The 15,316-nt window shown below is 43.4% G+C and overlaps 1 long non-coding RNA gene across 1 annotated transcript; it reads left to right on the forward strand.

Annotated features, from left to right (window-relative positions):
- The first annotated feature begins 275 nt into the window (after positions 1-275).
- LOC142054969 (uncharacterized) lies at positions 276-15,092 on the forward strand. Its single transcript, XR_012659752.1, has 3 exons — positions 276-449; positions 827-897; positions 14,692-15,092. It is a non-coding gene; the product is annotated as an uncharacterized LOC142054969 (long non-coding RNA).
- The last annotated feature ends 224 nt before the right edge of the window (positions 15,093-15,316 follow it).

Here is a 15,316-nt window from a genome sequence, read left to right on the forward strand (position 1 = left end):
GAAATCATCTCTCATCAGATGGGCCCTACAATGTTCTGCCATAGATTTTCTGCTACCACCTACACAAGAAACCATCAGGCAGGAAATCAGAAGGTGAAAAAGTGGTTTCTGCAGTAGTGAAGCAGAGCAGGTTTGATGGCTGACACAGGATGATGCAAGCATGGGCTCTGAGGAGGGAAGGGTAGATGCATCTGAGTCACCTTCCTCCTGGCACTATCAGCCTTAGATTAAACATAAAGTAGTAATTTTGTAGTTGTTGTTTCTACTGTTAAAATTCTTTCTTTGCAGGGATCTGGATACGTAAATGATACAAGCTGGGTTTATGCTGCTGCTGGGTAAAGCACAGTCCTCATCTGCCTCCAGGTGGGGGATTTGACTTGCCCAGGTGATGCTGCTGATGAACGTGGGGCAAGGGGATATAAACGCTCCCCCAGCAGAATAGTAGGATAGTATGGGTCATCCTTTCTTCTGCACTGCTTACTTCTAAGAAAACTACAGAGAAATTCTTTGCTGTTTGTTTTCCCATCATCTCCAGCTACCCTTCAAAATGTTTCATGGTTCCTGAATGCAGCTCTAGAGCTAAAAGGATCCAGCCCTGCAGGTGGTGAAGTTCAAGGTGATGGCCCATCCTAGCTAATGCCATGGGACAGCTTGGGCTTCCCAGCCCTCCCTACAAAGCTCACCACCAATGTGGTCCTGGAGGAGTATCATTTGTTCCCCCAGAGGGGAGTTTCCCAAAGCATCCTCAGGCTCAGAGATAAAGGGTTGCTTGCCTGTTTCATTGCCAGCTCCTTATGTGACTTTTTCTACTTCAATGCTACCTTAGGGTCATGGCAGCCTTGGAGAAGTGTGACATGCTGGAGAGGGGAAAGGCTGTGGTGTGCAGTAAAGGGCTGGGTAAGTGTTTGCTTTCCCTACTCCTCACCCTCAAGCACACTGGACTTACCTACAGTGCCATGAAGTGAAGGTGCAGTGCCAGTTCTACCCCTAGGCACTGTCTCCTGTGTAACAGGAGTCTCAGTAAACTAGCTCTACAATCATGTTGGGCCAGGAGGGTGGTTGCAGGGACGAGGGGAAGGGTGTGGATGGGGCATTGAGCACTCCTGTGTCTTTGCTCCAATATACCTGAGGAATGAGGGGTGGGGTCATATGGATTAGCTGCCCTGAGTGGTGACGAAGTCTAGATCAGGCTGAGTGCGGAAGGCAGTGGGGAAGCTGAAAGCCCTCTTGAATGGTCGTTAGGATAAAAATCTCAATTTGATTGCTTAAATGGGGAGAATTCACATCGGCAACCGAAAATAATGCATTAAGGTTTTGGCTGAATTGTGTGACTAAAGTACAAAGTAGATGGTGGAACAAGGTGGAGAATCTCATGCTTATTTGAACCTGCTGTGGATTTGGCCCACTGCAGTAATCATGGAAAGGATGAAATGTAGTTTTTCATGCTTCTCCTACCCTCATGGCTCCTGAATGCTTTAGTAGATATACAGTGAACAGCTGCAAAGCAAAGTGTGTTTCCACCTGCCAGCAGCAGCAAATTAATGAAGTTAGTGTTTTATGAATGCCAAATTACCCCAAACTGGGAGATTCTGCAGCAGATACAGAGCAGTGTAGAGCAGAAAGGAAAGACCACAAAGCTTGGGGGTAAACAAATGGGTCTAACAGTAATAACTGTTGAAGCCAGTCTGAATCATTCTCCAGCTCATTTTTTAAATCATGGCTTTCCTGGTGTTGCCTGTGACACTGGTGACAGTGTAAAGGAATGTACGTGATGGGAAGGTTGCATTTCTGAAGGCTCGGCTTTATCCATTTGATGAAAAATAAAAAATTAATCTTAACCAGGGGCAAGGAAAAGCTAATTGGAACAACATGGTTTGTGTGCTATTCTGCTTGCAGACTATAACTCGCATCAAGGCCTATCTCCCATGGTCACTTTAAGGCATGTGATGTACTAAGCAGATTAGGTTATATTACTTACTCTGCAAGGGAGAGAGCTTGACAAAGGATTTTCATCATGAAATGAATTTTTCATCTCTGCTGAATGTATCTGGTGACAAGAGAAATGTAATAATCTGAGGTATCAGCTGTCCCTCTCTACTGCTGGCAATGTGATTTGTGCCTCTTGCATAAGATACTTTCTCTCATGCTTTTCCCCTCAGGAGGAAGAAAAATGCATGTAATGTTTTATTTTGGACAGTGTAGTTTTTCTTTAGGTTTGAAATGGCTATTTCTGGAGCATTTCTTGTGGACTTCTCATTTCTCATGATGTAGAATTCTAAAAATATCACTGGTACATTTGCGCTGCCTTGGAGTCCCTAGTGCTCATTGTATGGATAGAAGTGTATGCAGGTAGGGCATTTGTCTACCATACAACCTTGGAGTTGCTATTGCAACTCAAGCTTGTGGGGAATGGGTGGCTTCACAGTGCTTAACTGACTATAAAGCCTAGTACTCCCCAAAGCACATCTCTTGCTTTGGATGGCACAAAGCTGGCAGTGCCATCTCTTGTTCTCAGAAGTATGTAACAGCAGAGACTATAAATGACCTTTCTTTGCGGGGTTAGAGAGATGAGCTAGCACCTGGTTGAAAAGCAAAGAAAGATCCAGAAATAACAAGGCTGCCAGCCACCGATAGCCCTTCTTGGCCAGTTGCCTTCCAGACATCAGTTGCTGGGATAACTCATGCATGTGCTTTGGCTGGTAACATGGGTGTATCTTTCCCAGTGTTTTCTTTCTGGTGTCTTTTCAGGCCCTACTTCTGCCTCTTCTAATCTCGGTGTTTGTAGCTGAATTTCTAGCCCAGGAGCTCACAGGGAGGTGGATTCATAGCCCCCAGGATGGTATCTAATGAGGCAGGTCTGCTCTAGCCAGGTCAGACATCCAAATACCACATCTTCCTTCCTTCACCCAACCCTAAAATAACAGCCGGTAGTCACCAGACCTAATGAAAGACCTTCTTGCATCGGCTCCCACTAGGTGTCTGACTGAATCGACATGTCTGGCAGCGTTATGCTCTGAGGATGCATACCTGTCCATTTCTTGAGCCCTGTGCCTTTTGGGATGTTTGGTCTGGCAAATATTGAGCTAATTCTAAAAACCCTTGCTTCTTTACAAGAAAAGTATGTGGCATCTAGATGGAAATTTAATGAGATGAGGCTGAAGAGCAAAGCTGACAAAGCAGCGACCTTACCTCTGTGGTGAGCCAGACAGAGTCCATCCTGAGGTGCTGAGATTAATGAACATGTTGGTTCCAGCCAAAAGCAAATTGGCATTATTTATATCATAGGGCTATTTTATTGGGATGCAAATTCCATAGCGCTGAACTCTTTGCTCAAGAGAAGCCTTGAGCTGAGCCAGCACAAAGAATCATTGAATTATCTGCAATTCCTAACGCAAGCATGCTCTGGGGCCAGGGCTAGAGCAATCTATGTGACTGTGGGGTTGGCCATCTGATATGATTTAGCAAATAACTCATGGATGAGGAGTACAGGTTTGCTGTATTTATTTCAGTTTGCAACATGAAGTAACCTGCATACATTTTAGTCAAAAGAGAAAAGAAGTACAGTTATACTAATAAAGAAGCTGTTATTACCAGGAATTCTGAACCATCCACATCCTGAACACTAAAGTCTTGCCATTGTAAAACTGTTCTGGCATTGTTTATAACGTGCTAAAGTTTATCCCTTTGGCCTATTCTGTGTTTTAAAGAATGACTTTGTCTGCTAAATTGTCTGACTAGCCATGCTATAACCTAGGAAGCAAAAGATCTCTGTAAAGTTCATTCAATGCTCATATTTGTTGCAATAATTCTGAGCTTGACACTGGGAAATGAGAGCAGGGGATAACTCTGGTTGTTTCAGAGCTCTCTGGGTGGCAGTTGGCTCCCTGCAAGGGGAATCAATGCAACCCACAAGCAATGGTTGATTAGAAAGGGGCACTGCATGACAAAAAATAATTTAAACTACAAAAAAATAATCCCAGACTGGGACATGAATAGGGTTTGAGGGGATAACACTGAAAACAAGAGGTAGCCTTGAGATTAGAGGCAAGGAGATGAGGTGTGGTGGCAAAAGTGGAAGCGTGAAAGGGAAAAGCAATGTAGGAACTGGTTTTCGTGCTCTGAATTAGTCTGGAAAGCTAGTAAAGGGACAAAAATGCTGAAGTGTCTGGGACAGAAAGCTACGTGCCAGATAGACTCAGCTATTATGAATACAGCCTGCTCTGAGCTATAACTGCTCCAGCTCCATCGACATCAAAGTTAATGAAATTACTAATGCATTTAAGAAATAAAGTTGCTTGACATAGGGTCAAGTGAGTCAGTACTCCATGTCCTGGTGGATGGGCAGGGTGGGCAGGGGGAGGCAATGCTCTGGCATGCTCTCATCTGGGCAATGCCCAGCCGTATTGCTTCAGTATTTCTGAAAGGCACTGAACTGTGTCATGTATGTGGCTTCCTGTTCTCAACGCCTAATTAAGCACAAGGTCCATGGTTTTGTGGAGATGATCTACGGGTGCATGTCTGAGTTGTACCTTGTGTCCATTTATTTTAACAGGTTTTAGTTCCATAAACTAAGCCACTTTAGTTTTATATGTGTTAAAGGAAGTCATTTTGGTGCAGCAGGCTTCTGTGGCAGGAGTCAGGGTTTTTTTGGGTCTCACAAAGATTAATCTGCTCTTTCAAAGTGCTAATCCTTCCATCTAAGCTGACGTGAGAATCCTAACCACCTTTCTATTATAACCCATTACCCACATACATAAATCTGGTCAAGCAAAATCAGTTTCCAGCAGCTAGAAGTGATTAATTTTTGATGCAATCAGAGTCCATGCAGGTTTGACATGAAGTTTCAGCAAGGTAACAGGAATTAAAAGGCACATCTTAGGCTGATGAGACATTCGCATATCAGGATTCTTAATGTACAGTGTAAATAATCTCTTACCACCCCATTAAATGAGAGGCTTACAGGGCATGTGGCAATTGTTAATGACTGCCTCCTAATCCTGCCTTTCACGGCGTGCTAATTTAAGGTCTCCTGGTGCTTTTTGCAGAACACAACTATTTGCAAGTTAGGACTGCACAGGGAAAGGGATGCTAAGCTGAAATTCAAAATGAGAGGCCAGTGTTCGCAATGAATCCTTGCTGCTGTTGCTCAGTGATGCTTATTTACCCTACATGAAGATAAAAACCACTGTGGAGGGGGAGGAGGAAAAAAATCCTTTGCCAGTTTTAACAAGAAAGGAAGAAGAAAGCATGTTGCTAACACATAGTAAGCTCCCTATTATTGTCACAAAGCCAAGTCCAAAAGACCTTGATTTTTGGAAAGATGTTGAATTGCTCCTATAAAGGTTTAATTCTAGGCACTATAAACACTCCCAGTAAGGCTTTTTTTTCTGTGAAGAAATTAAATAATTATGAAAAAACTACTTAAACCCAGCAAATATTTGCACTGCTGTAATTCCTTGGGCGGTGCCATCACTGAAAGCAGTGCAACACTGGAAGAAAGCTGATAAATGGTATTCATTTAAACTTGCAATTAAAGGAAAAAAATCTTCATTTGATGCTTGGAATGGTTCACACAAATGGTCAAAACTGTCAGCACATCTTGTGGGTATTCTTTGCCATACAGTGACAATTGCAGGGCCCTCTCTGCTAAAGGAAGACAAGATAACTGCGGCACTGGTTTTCACCTCTCAACAAATCCAGCCCTTGCTGATGTGTGATATTAGAGCTGCAAAGCTCTGGCTGTGAAGGTGACCTCCCTGGTGACAGTGACGGCAGCTGGGTTGCTTCTGGGCAATGGGCTTTGCAGGTTTGCATAAGAAACTGCTTGCTCCTGAGCCCATTGCATTATGGTTACTGGCTGAGAGGTTTTATTTGGATGTTTGTCAGTTAGGTTCTGTGCTTCATGTGTTTTAATTACTCAGATGATAAAGTAAAGCTTTTATGATGTTCTAATATGAAAGCTAAAAGCACTCTTAATGCAGAGGTAGTAGCAATTTACCAGTCCAGTTGCTGTAGTCCATCGTGGGACTTGTGTCAATGTGCCTGTGAGGTGTTTTGTTCATTAATTCTGCAACGGTCTCACTGGCAGAGGGACCCTGTCCTTCGCTGGAGCATTTAAAGGAAGCAGAGAGAAAAGAGCTTACAGTCCTTTTTGGATGAAGGTGCTCTTTCACAGATGCCAAAGAAAGGGAATTTCTTGGCTACATCTGCAAAACCCCAGACTGCCAAGGATGAAAGTGGATGCTGATGATGCATGAATGGTGAAGATGCAAAACCCATCTCTGTTTTGTGTGTTTTGAACAGCAAGGAGTATCCTGGCTGTACATGCAAAATCTTAGCTCATCAAGTACAGAAACAAAGCTTATTCAGGCAGTTGTCTTTCAAGGACATCAGTCCAAGAGAAAGTTGTACCAAAGCTAATCACTACCACTCAGTTATGCAGTTTTGGGGCAGGGGCTATAATCAGTGTTTCCATTAAAACATCAGTTCAGCCCAGCTTGCCTGGAGCATGCAATTCCTGATGGATATACAGCCCCCTCTTCAGCTGTTCAGTGGTTCCACTACTCTGGCCAGGTCTTGGTTATTCTTCCTCAGTCATGCTTGGGAGACACAAAACCTACCTGTGTATGGCAACATGGGGAGGTAGGTAGAGATTGCATTCATGGCTTTTGCCAGCACAAGATGCAGAAATGTCCTCTCATGAACTCCCTAAACAGCAAATAGTTGGAGGCTGGAGGAGTATTTGGAAGCATAGCTATATGTTTAATCTAATCTTATATTTTTCCTGAGGCATCTGCTTTTGGCTTTGTTAGAGATTGGTATGTAGGGCTACAAGGATGCTTAAGCAGCTTCAGGTCTTAAAACCTTTGGAAAGTATCTGCTTTTGTTTTTGATAAGGATCTGCAGAGCTTTTTGCCTCAAGTCAGCTAAAAACCCTGCATCCTCCCAGAGCAGTCTCTCAAACTATAACCTGCTGATAGGAACAGATCTAGTTGCCTCATTTGTTCACTAGTGACAAAACAAGTGCACATGAATTTCCAAATCCCTCTGTAAATAGGTGCTTACTGAGATCCCCTTCTTCACGTTTTGGTTGTGGGGAGAAGAGTATGTGAAAAGCAAGTAGCTCTGAAGCAGGCAAGCTAACCTCTTGTCTGTTGAAGAGTTGGATAAATCAAAGCTATGTCTAAGTTGTAACCAATCACCTTAACTTCCTTTTATGGAAGTGACCATATGGACAAAGAATGCGTGTCAAGTTTATTAGTCTAATCTATGTATGTGCATATATGGAGAATGGCCCAATATAGACTCATTGGGGAGCAGGAAATAAGAATGGATCCAATAAGATCAATGAGACTCAGCTCAAGTACTGCACCAGTTGCTCAGGACATGTGGGAGCTCTGGCACTGCTCCTCTATGGGTCTTCTACCCTCATGGGAAAGTCTAACTCAGGGGCCAAAGTTGTTCCATGATGCCACAGATGCTTCGAATGAAAATAAGTGTGAATTGAGTAACAGTGTCCTGAATGGCTACAAAAATGTATGTGAAATTTGTTATAAACCTCTGGAGGCACACACTGGCAAGCAGAAGGCCTATCCTGTAAAGAGAAGCTGCACAGGGGACAGTCTAGTCAGTTCAAGGCGTACCATTGCTATTCATGGACAAGAAATCCCATTTAATAACATCAAGGCTGTGATATGAATGACTGTAAACAAGGAAGCTCATAGCTGAGGTTGGTGCACTGGCCTGGTCACCTGCTAGCAAGGTCTCTTCTGGGTTACCTAACTACAGGAGTAGAGGTCATGGAGACTGCTTGGACCTCTGTAGCTCAGACTGAGGTGCTGCAGTGGGGTGTGCTTGGTCCCAAGAGTGTGCCCAAGCTGGAAAGAGCAAAAAGTGCCTAAGACTAGTGAGACCTTGTCAGAGATACAGTGTGTGTTTGTAAATCCATATAGCATACTATTTTACAGTAACCATGGGAACTTTGGTCAAAGATGTCATTAAGTGCAGGGTATCTAGTCCAAGGGAGGGCAGTCTGAAATATGGTTGTGGACAATTGTGTATCAGGACAGCACCAGACGATGGCATCAGCAGTGATTTTAGACCTTAAACCCACAGCAGTGTCTTACTAATAGCTGCTGAGCTTTGGCTGCAGACCCAGCAAACCTTAGGGTCTGGCTTGGCTTTTAATCTAAAGATGTGTGACATTGTGTTGCACAGGAGACTGCCTGAACCCATTTCTTGGTGTCTGTATTTGTTTGGATCAGACCAGAAGTACTGACGTTGTGTGTGAGGTAGCAAGTCTTACGTTTCCATCCTGTACTTACAGTATTTAGTCAAAACTGCAAAAAATATGGCAGGGATAAAGCACTGCTGACCCATTTCTCTGCCTTAGTGGTGCTCATCTGGAGTGAACAGAAAGTCCAGAATCAATAAATAGCTTTATTTAGAAAGCTGATGCCAGAGGAGAAAGAGCAAATGCTTTGCAAAAGGCAGAAAGGATTACAGCAATTATGAAATGCAGAAAATTATACACAACCTTAAGAGACATAAATGGGCTGTTATGTCAGCATTTTAATCATCCATCCTATTTTTAGCACTGTGTTTGGATTAATAACTCTGTCAATAGGATGTCCTGGGTAAATAAGGCTGGGTCAAGGGCATATTTTCCACTCAGCGAGTGAGTTAAATATAGAAACATGTTTTTCATCTTTTGAGGAGAGCTTTTTCAGACGGGGGAGGATGAGAGTATGCTTAGATCCCGCTTGCAGGTAAAGCCTGTTGTGCATGTCTTTCCCTTCTGCCTTTTTCTAATTTTTCAAAGGATGTTTGAGCTCTTCTGTGCCGCGCCCTCACAACTGATGATTCTTAAGGTCTCTCTTCATTAGGTGCTGGAGCTGAGACAGGGCTGTGCTGTAGCCTCCAGCTCCTGTGACAGGTTGGATAACTCACGGCAGCATACAGGCAGCAAAGGTCATGCGAGCCTTATGGGCTTCTAAAAGCAGCGGTGAAACACTTCTCCCCTCACCTCGCAAAACGCCCTTGGGTCTTTGCTTTGCTAAAAGAGGGAAAAGTGTTTTCCTGTAATGGGGTGCTGCACATTATAGTCAGGAAAAACCATGTAGGCTGGGAGAGGAGCTAGGCATCACCCTGCTAAAAGCTGTCCTGTGCTCAGGTGAAGCCCTTTGCATGTGAAAGCAAAGAGCAAAACCCAGCATATTTCAGTCTGGGGCAGCTTCATCTGCTGCCTCAAAATGCCAGACTGCCATTCCCTGGCTCTTATTGGTGTGTATCAAATAGAAATGAAGGGTATCAAAGAGATCAGACCCAGAGGGTCCTGGACTCTCATTTTTATAATTGTAGGTGAGGTGCTTTGGGGCTGAATTGTGTGCTGTAATGTTACAGTATTAATGAACTGGTCAGCAGTCTGCACAGAGTGGGCGGGGGGGCAGCACTCCTCAGTGCTGACTTAGCAATGTAACCTCTTGAAAATTGCTTATATTTTTCCTCTTCCTTAAAGCCTGCATATATAGGCTCTGCTTACGTGCAGCACAGCTGATGGAGCTAACCACAGGAATGCAGCAAATAGAAAAACACAGCTTGCAGCTCACTGCAGAGGTCTCTCCTCTTGTAGCCCTTGCTGGGACTCTGTTATGCTCTGTTACGGCCTGCTCTGGCACCCTTTGAATAGCAAGGCGTTTTATTCAAGCATTTATTGACTGGAGCATAAATCCTCCCCAGCTGCTGCAGACATTTCTGAGATAAACAAAATGAAAGTAGTGGATTTTGTTTAAATTAAATCTCCCAAGCAACTTAAGCAGTCAGTGAAATCTGGATCCACTTTAATTGATTTAAAATAGCCATGAAAAGTTTCAGGAAATGAGACTTTAAGAAATGAAGCGCAGTTTGTCTTGAATACCTTGCAACCTGAGTCTCAAAATCAATGCCTTCCAGTTCTTGATAAGAAGCTGCTTGATGGGATAAAGCCACTGGGAGTCTGGAGACACAGAGGTAGTCAGTTCCTCAGCATTACTCTCATTGCACGTGACAGAAGAGCCTGGTACAGTCTTTCCCATTTTACAGAGAGGACAAGTAGAGGTGCAGAGCCTGGACAGGGTCCCCCAGTGGGATGGCAGAGTCAGGGGTAGCATTTGCCTTGCTGTCCACTGTGCACAATGTGATTCCCACAGGTGCAAACTCAGTGCCAAAGAATGGATGGAAAATAGCTGAAGAAAACTTTGGGGTTTTTTTTAACCTAATCTAGGTTAGGTTATGTCACTCACACTTTTTAAACAGTATAGGATCTTATACCATATGCAGGCTGGCAAATTTGCCATTGACTTGATTTCTATTTTCTAATCATCCTCAGCTTCTCTCTGCTTTGTGTTACCCCAGATAAGACCCCCTGAGAGTTGTGGTAAGTCCAAAGTGCATTTCAGGTGCTGTCAGTATGGGACAGTTGTGGAAAAGAGTGTCTCAGGAAAGAACTGTGGAGCGGTGTCAGTGTGCTCCAACCTCTTTTGTCATTTCTGCTGCAGACTCCATGTAATACAGGAAAGCCTTAAATGGTTCTGAAGGAGGCAAGTTTGGGAGAAAAGATATAAGAATGAGTATGCATTAAAAAATTGAACATAAAATCCTTAATTTGAATAAACACAAGCTGGGCCAAGAGTGAGGCTGTGGACTCTCAAACGCAGTAATTCACACTGTGGTGTTTAATGCTCTGAACTCTTCCTGTCTTATCCATGCCATTTATTTGGTCTGTTCCACTTTGGCTGCTGTTTCTGTTTACCTTTGGATAAACACACAAGAAATGTTTTAATGCACACAAGTAGCTGTTGGAGCCTAAGGATCCATAGGGTGCAGGCAAAGGCTGAGCACCTGGGGAAGTGCTGTCAGCTCCCACCATGTGCCTGAGCAGCGGCTGGGTTGCCCCAGGCTATTGTGCCTTGTTTGGTTTTTGTTACAGCCTTGACAGCATATCCAGTAAGGAAATTATTGTACTACCTTATATTTTTTCCACTCTATTAATTATAATACCATTATAATTAAAGTAAATGTCAAAGAATTTTATCAAGTCAAATTCAGCTTTTCCACTTTATTGTTACAAATCAGTATTTTAAACATTAAGCCCAAATTAGTTTGATTATTAAATCTTTTGTGTTCCTGAACTTTTAAATCTTTCTCATATACATTGCTATTACAATAATAATATTTTAAAAATCTGAATTGCTGTCTGTAATTGACAGACCTTGTGTTTTGACAATGATTTTTTTGATCCTAATTTATAAGCTGTATAAGAGTTCAGTGTATAGATGGAATTTCTGTGCAAGTTCTGACTGACTGCTTTCCTCTGACAGAGTCAGCACATTTTGTAGCTGCAACTACAGCTTGTCAGACAGTGGTTGCTTTTGGTTACAGATCTGGAGAACAGCAGGAATGTGAGCAAACAGCAATACTCTGGTACCAAGAGCCTTTCAGACCAAGCTGCTTGCCCAGCTCCTGAGGGTGAGTTGCGTTGGCATTTGAAGAGGTCTGGAACATCTAGCTGAGATCAGGGACCTCATACTTAGGTAGCAGATGTTAGGCTGGGGTTGGTGGCTTGTTACTTGGGAGACCTGTTGGCCACAGTATAACTCTTAGAAAAGTTTTCTTGTTTACTAGGGAACAAGCTTGTCCGCTTTTTAACTAGCTGGTGTTTCCAGGAGTTGCTCTGTGGGCACGTACCTCCTTCTAGCTAGCAATAAACCACGTGGCATTGAGATTTCAGTTATGAACCCTCCTGAACTTGGAGAAGAGTTTTGATTTGTCTTAGCTTAAGTACTGTAGTGTGAGGCTTTCTCTGCCTTCAGGATCCTCAGTTTCTCCAGCTATTGGAATATGTCCTTAAGCAAGTCACCATTGCAAGATGAAAAAGACGAGGTTGAGTAAGGATCAGGGTCAACAGGTGAAAGTCCATTTCACTGTTAATGCTTTCCTATCTGGGAGTTTAATGATGAAAGAAATAAAATAATCAGGGAGACTAGTATTAGCTGATGGACCGCTGAAGTGAGCAATTGCTTGTGCTGTCACACAATGTCAGTGTTGAGGAAATTGAGTCACTTCTGTGCTGTGGTCTTTCAGGGTATAAGCTCTCCCATCTAGCTGATCGCTTCAGCACCTTCCTGCAACAACCATCTGTCTCTGTGATGCTGCCCAGCCGGCATCATCCCACCTCTTTGGTCATGGAGTAATATGAGTTAGAAACTCACCATGTAGCTGCAAACAGTGCTAGGATTTATAACTCTGCTATGCTGACACCTAGGAGAAGCTGCAGTGGTGGATAGCAGCATAGCAAGTCCCAGAGCATCAGGACTACCTGTATGGAGCGATGCTGAGACATCACGTGTCTGTTCGTGAGCTGTTTTAATAACAGTATTTTCTTTCAGAGAGCTTGTCCTAAATATTCAGCACACAAATTCTTGCAATGAAAGGCAACAACAAAAAAAATCTCAACAGCTGTTCCTTTGTTGTTCAAACAACAAAAAAAGAAAACCAAGCTACAAAGCACTGCTCCAAGGTCATGTTATTAATTTACAGGGGGAAGCGAAAAGGCATGAAGCCTTTTAGTGAGTTTGAGAATTTACTGTTGTGTGTTTTGAGATGTAAGCTTTCATGCCCTGAGACTCTTGCTGAAAGACATGTAGCTGCACTATTGCTCCTTGAACAGGAGTCCAGGAGCCACAGCCTGGCCCATCCAAGCTGCAGAGGGTCCTGCAGGAGACCCCAGGAAAGGAGGGAATCTTCTCTGTCCCCTCTATGGAGACAGCTGTAAGGCTTGTCTTAATATCACTGCTTTCAAAATCTCTCACAACCTATTCTTCATACAAAGCAATTATGCCTCTTTATCCTATCTGTGCCAACAAGGAAATTCAGCCTTCAGGTTATGAGAGCAGTGGTGTGTGCCCATCTAGACGTGTCGTTCTTCAGACAGATGAGAGGTCCAGAAACGTTTCCCATGTGTTTTAAAAACCTATCAGCCTTTCAGTGCTAATTCTGAGATCTACTGAAGGAAGAAACTGCCCCAAGCAGTAGATTACCCAGGTGATGTGTGCAGCTGCGGATTTGTTAGACTCATCAGAAGACACTTCTTGCAGCAAAGTGGGGAAACTGAAAGCTGCTGTTAAACAGGCAATCTTCTAATGTCAGTCTGCCTTCCTACCAGCAGGGAAGAGCCCCATGAGGTGCAATGCCCTGGCGTATCTCTGTCTGCTCTACCTGCACCTTATTCCAGGAGGGAAGGATCTGAGCCTGCTGCTGCTTCAGCAGGGAACAAATGGTGCTCTCCCTAGCTGATAATTTCCCTACTGCAGCTGATTGTGTCTTGTGACTTTGGTTTTTCATAAAATTAGTGTATCAGGCTGCTTCTGAGTCATTTTTATGCTGTATATTTGCTGCCAAGTCTCCTGGCTCATCAGGAAGCCAGCCTTCCTAACATTCATTAGTAACAGGGTAAAAACCTCTCTGCCCCTGCAGTCTTCTCTAGTTAACACAGTCAGACAAAAACACTACTTACTTGGTTTGGAGAAATCAGAAATTCCCTTTGCGTAGCTGACAAGTTCAGTGGTTTATTGAGATCACAGAGTAAAAGTTGCTTTTGGGGTATAGGCAGCTTTGAAGCTGCTATGAGCCATGTCTGCAAACCTCAGTGTTTAAAAGAGACATCTTATACAGTCCTTCAGTCCTCTTGGTTTTCAGATGTTGCCCATCCAAGAAGCATTAAAGGCAAGTGATGAGTTGTTGTGGTTCAATGCATAAGAACAATGAGACACTGTTTCTCCTGGTCTTGCCCATCTGTTACTTGAGGATTTGTCATGTCAGAGGAAACCATGTAAAGCTGCAGCTTGCCTCCATGCTTAGTATTAGAATAGCTGGAACCGTGTTCAGTACTCCTCTAGATCTGGACTCACCATTTCCAGAGTAACTCAGCCTCTTCTGGAACATGTCTGGCACAGAGCAGAGGAGCACGCTTTGCTCTTCTCTTCTAGCTCCTGGATACTAGTAGTATAACCACACACATACTTTGAAAGCATGTGAAAATATATGATTGCAAATATAGCTTGTCATGTCAGCTTTCAGGGACCCTCTCCTAGTTCTCAAAGGCTTTCTGGGTGACCTAAGTTGGTACTAGGTGTGAGATGAGCATCTGCTAATAAACATAGCTGGATGGCTTGAATTTACGTGCAAGTTCTCCAATAAAATAGCTGTAGATAAGGATGCTGATGTTGCTACCTCAACTGCATTGTCAATGGTACTTTTTCAATGTGGCTTGACAACTCAACTTTTTACTCCTATGGATTGGATTTATAAAAGGGACCTGTTTCTACAGGGGACCTGAGAGCAAAGTGGTGGAAGGAGAGTTAAACTGCATTGGTAAATCAGGTTTCTGAACATGGTTGGAACTGCTACTGTACCTATTCATGTTGACTCAAACATTGGAGGTGCTTGGTGGGAGGAGTGAGAAATTCAGGTGCATAGGCTGGATCTTATTTTTTCAGTCGTTCTCCTGTAACTGCACATCCGAGGAGACTTTTTGGTCTCTCTTTTCCTACTCATGAGATGGAACATCCTCTTCTGAAATCGCAGCGTAAGTGTGCTATAAACTGAAATGAGGAAGAGAGACCTATTGTGCTAATTTAGAGTTGTCTTTTTTAGGGCTTCTGGACAGAAGAGCAGCAGTTAGCCTGTTTTCTGGGTGCAAGTATTGCAGGAACAAACCACGTGCAGTAAGTGCAACATGCCTGAGACTTAACCTGTGCACAGACCAGCTGTGAAATGCCTGTGCAGTGAGTTTGACAGTTCTCAGAAGAAAAATACCTTCTTTGTTGGAAGCTGTGGGTGAAGCTTCCCACAGATTTATGTTAATAATGTATTCCAAAATGTTTTTCATTGGCTTGCATATACTGTCTAGGTCCCCAGACCAGTATATATAGATTTATAAGAATGTCTGGGTAAGGATTATCCTTATGAACCTGTGGGGTCCTTATGTTTGAGCATCATTCCTTCCGTTGACTAACGGTGATGCTCTGTGCTGTGCAGATGTGATTCTTGCAGAGACGGGGGTCTCATTTCTGAATCCATTTGGGCATAGAGGCTCTTGCTGGAGAGGGCCTAATTGCTTAAAATGTCACTAGGTTTTACATCTGGAGCAGTGCCTTGGGCACTGATGGGGATCGGCAGAACTTTACAGGAAAATCTGCCCAGTGTCCATTTGCATATGCCTCTTTCAGCAAAAGCTATCAAGTTAATGCTAATTTAGAGTCTCACTTAGGCATCTGTA

Source organism: Phalacrocorax aristotelis, chromosome 3, assembly GCF_949628215.1.
Source record: "Phalacrocorax aristotelis chromosome 3, bGulAri2.1, whole genome shotgun sequence".
NCBI classification, from domain to species: Eukaryota; Metazoa; Chordata; class Aves; order Suliformes; family Phalacrocoracidae; genus Phalacrocorax; species Phalacrocorax aristotelis.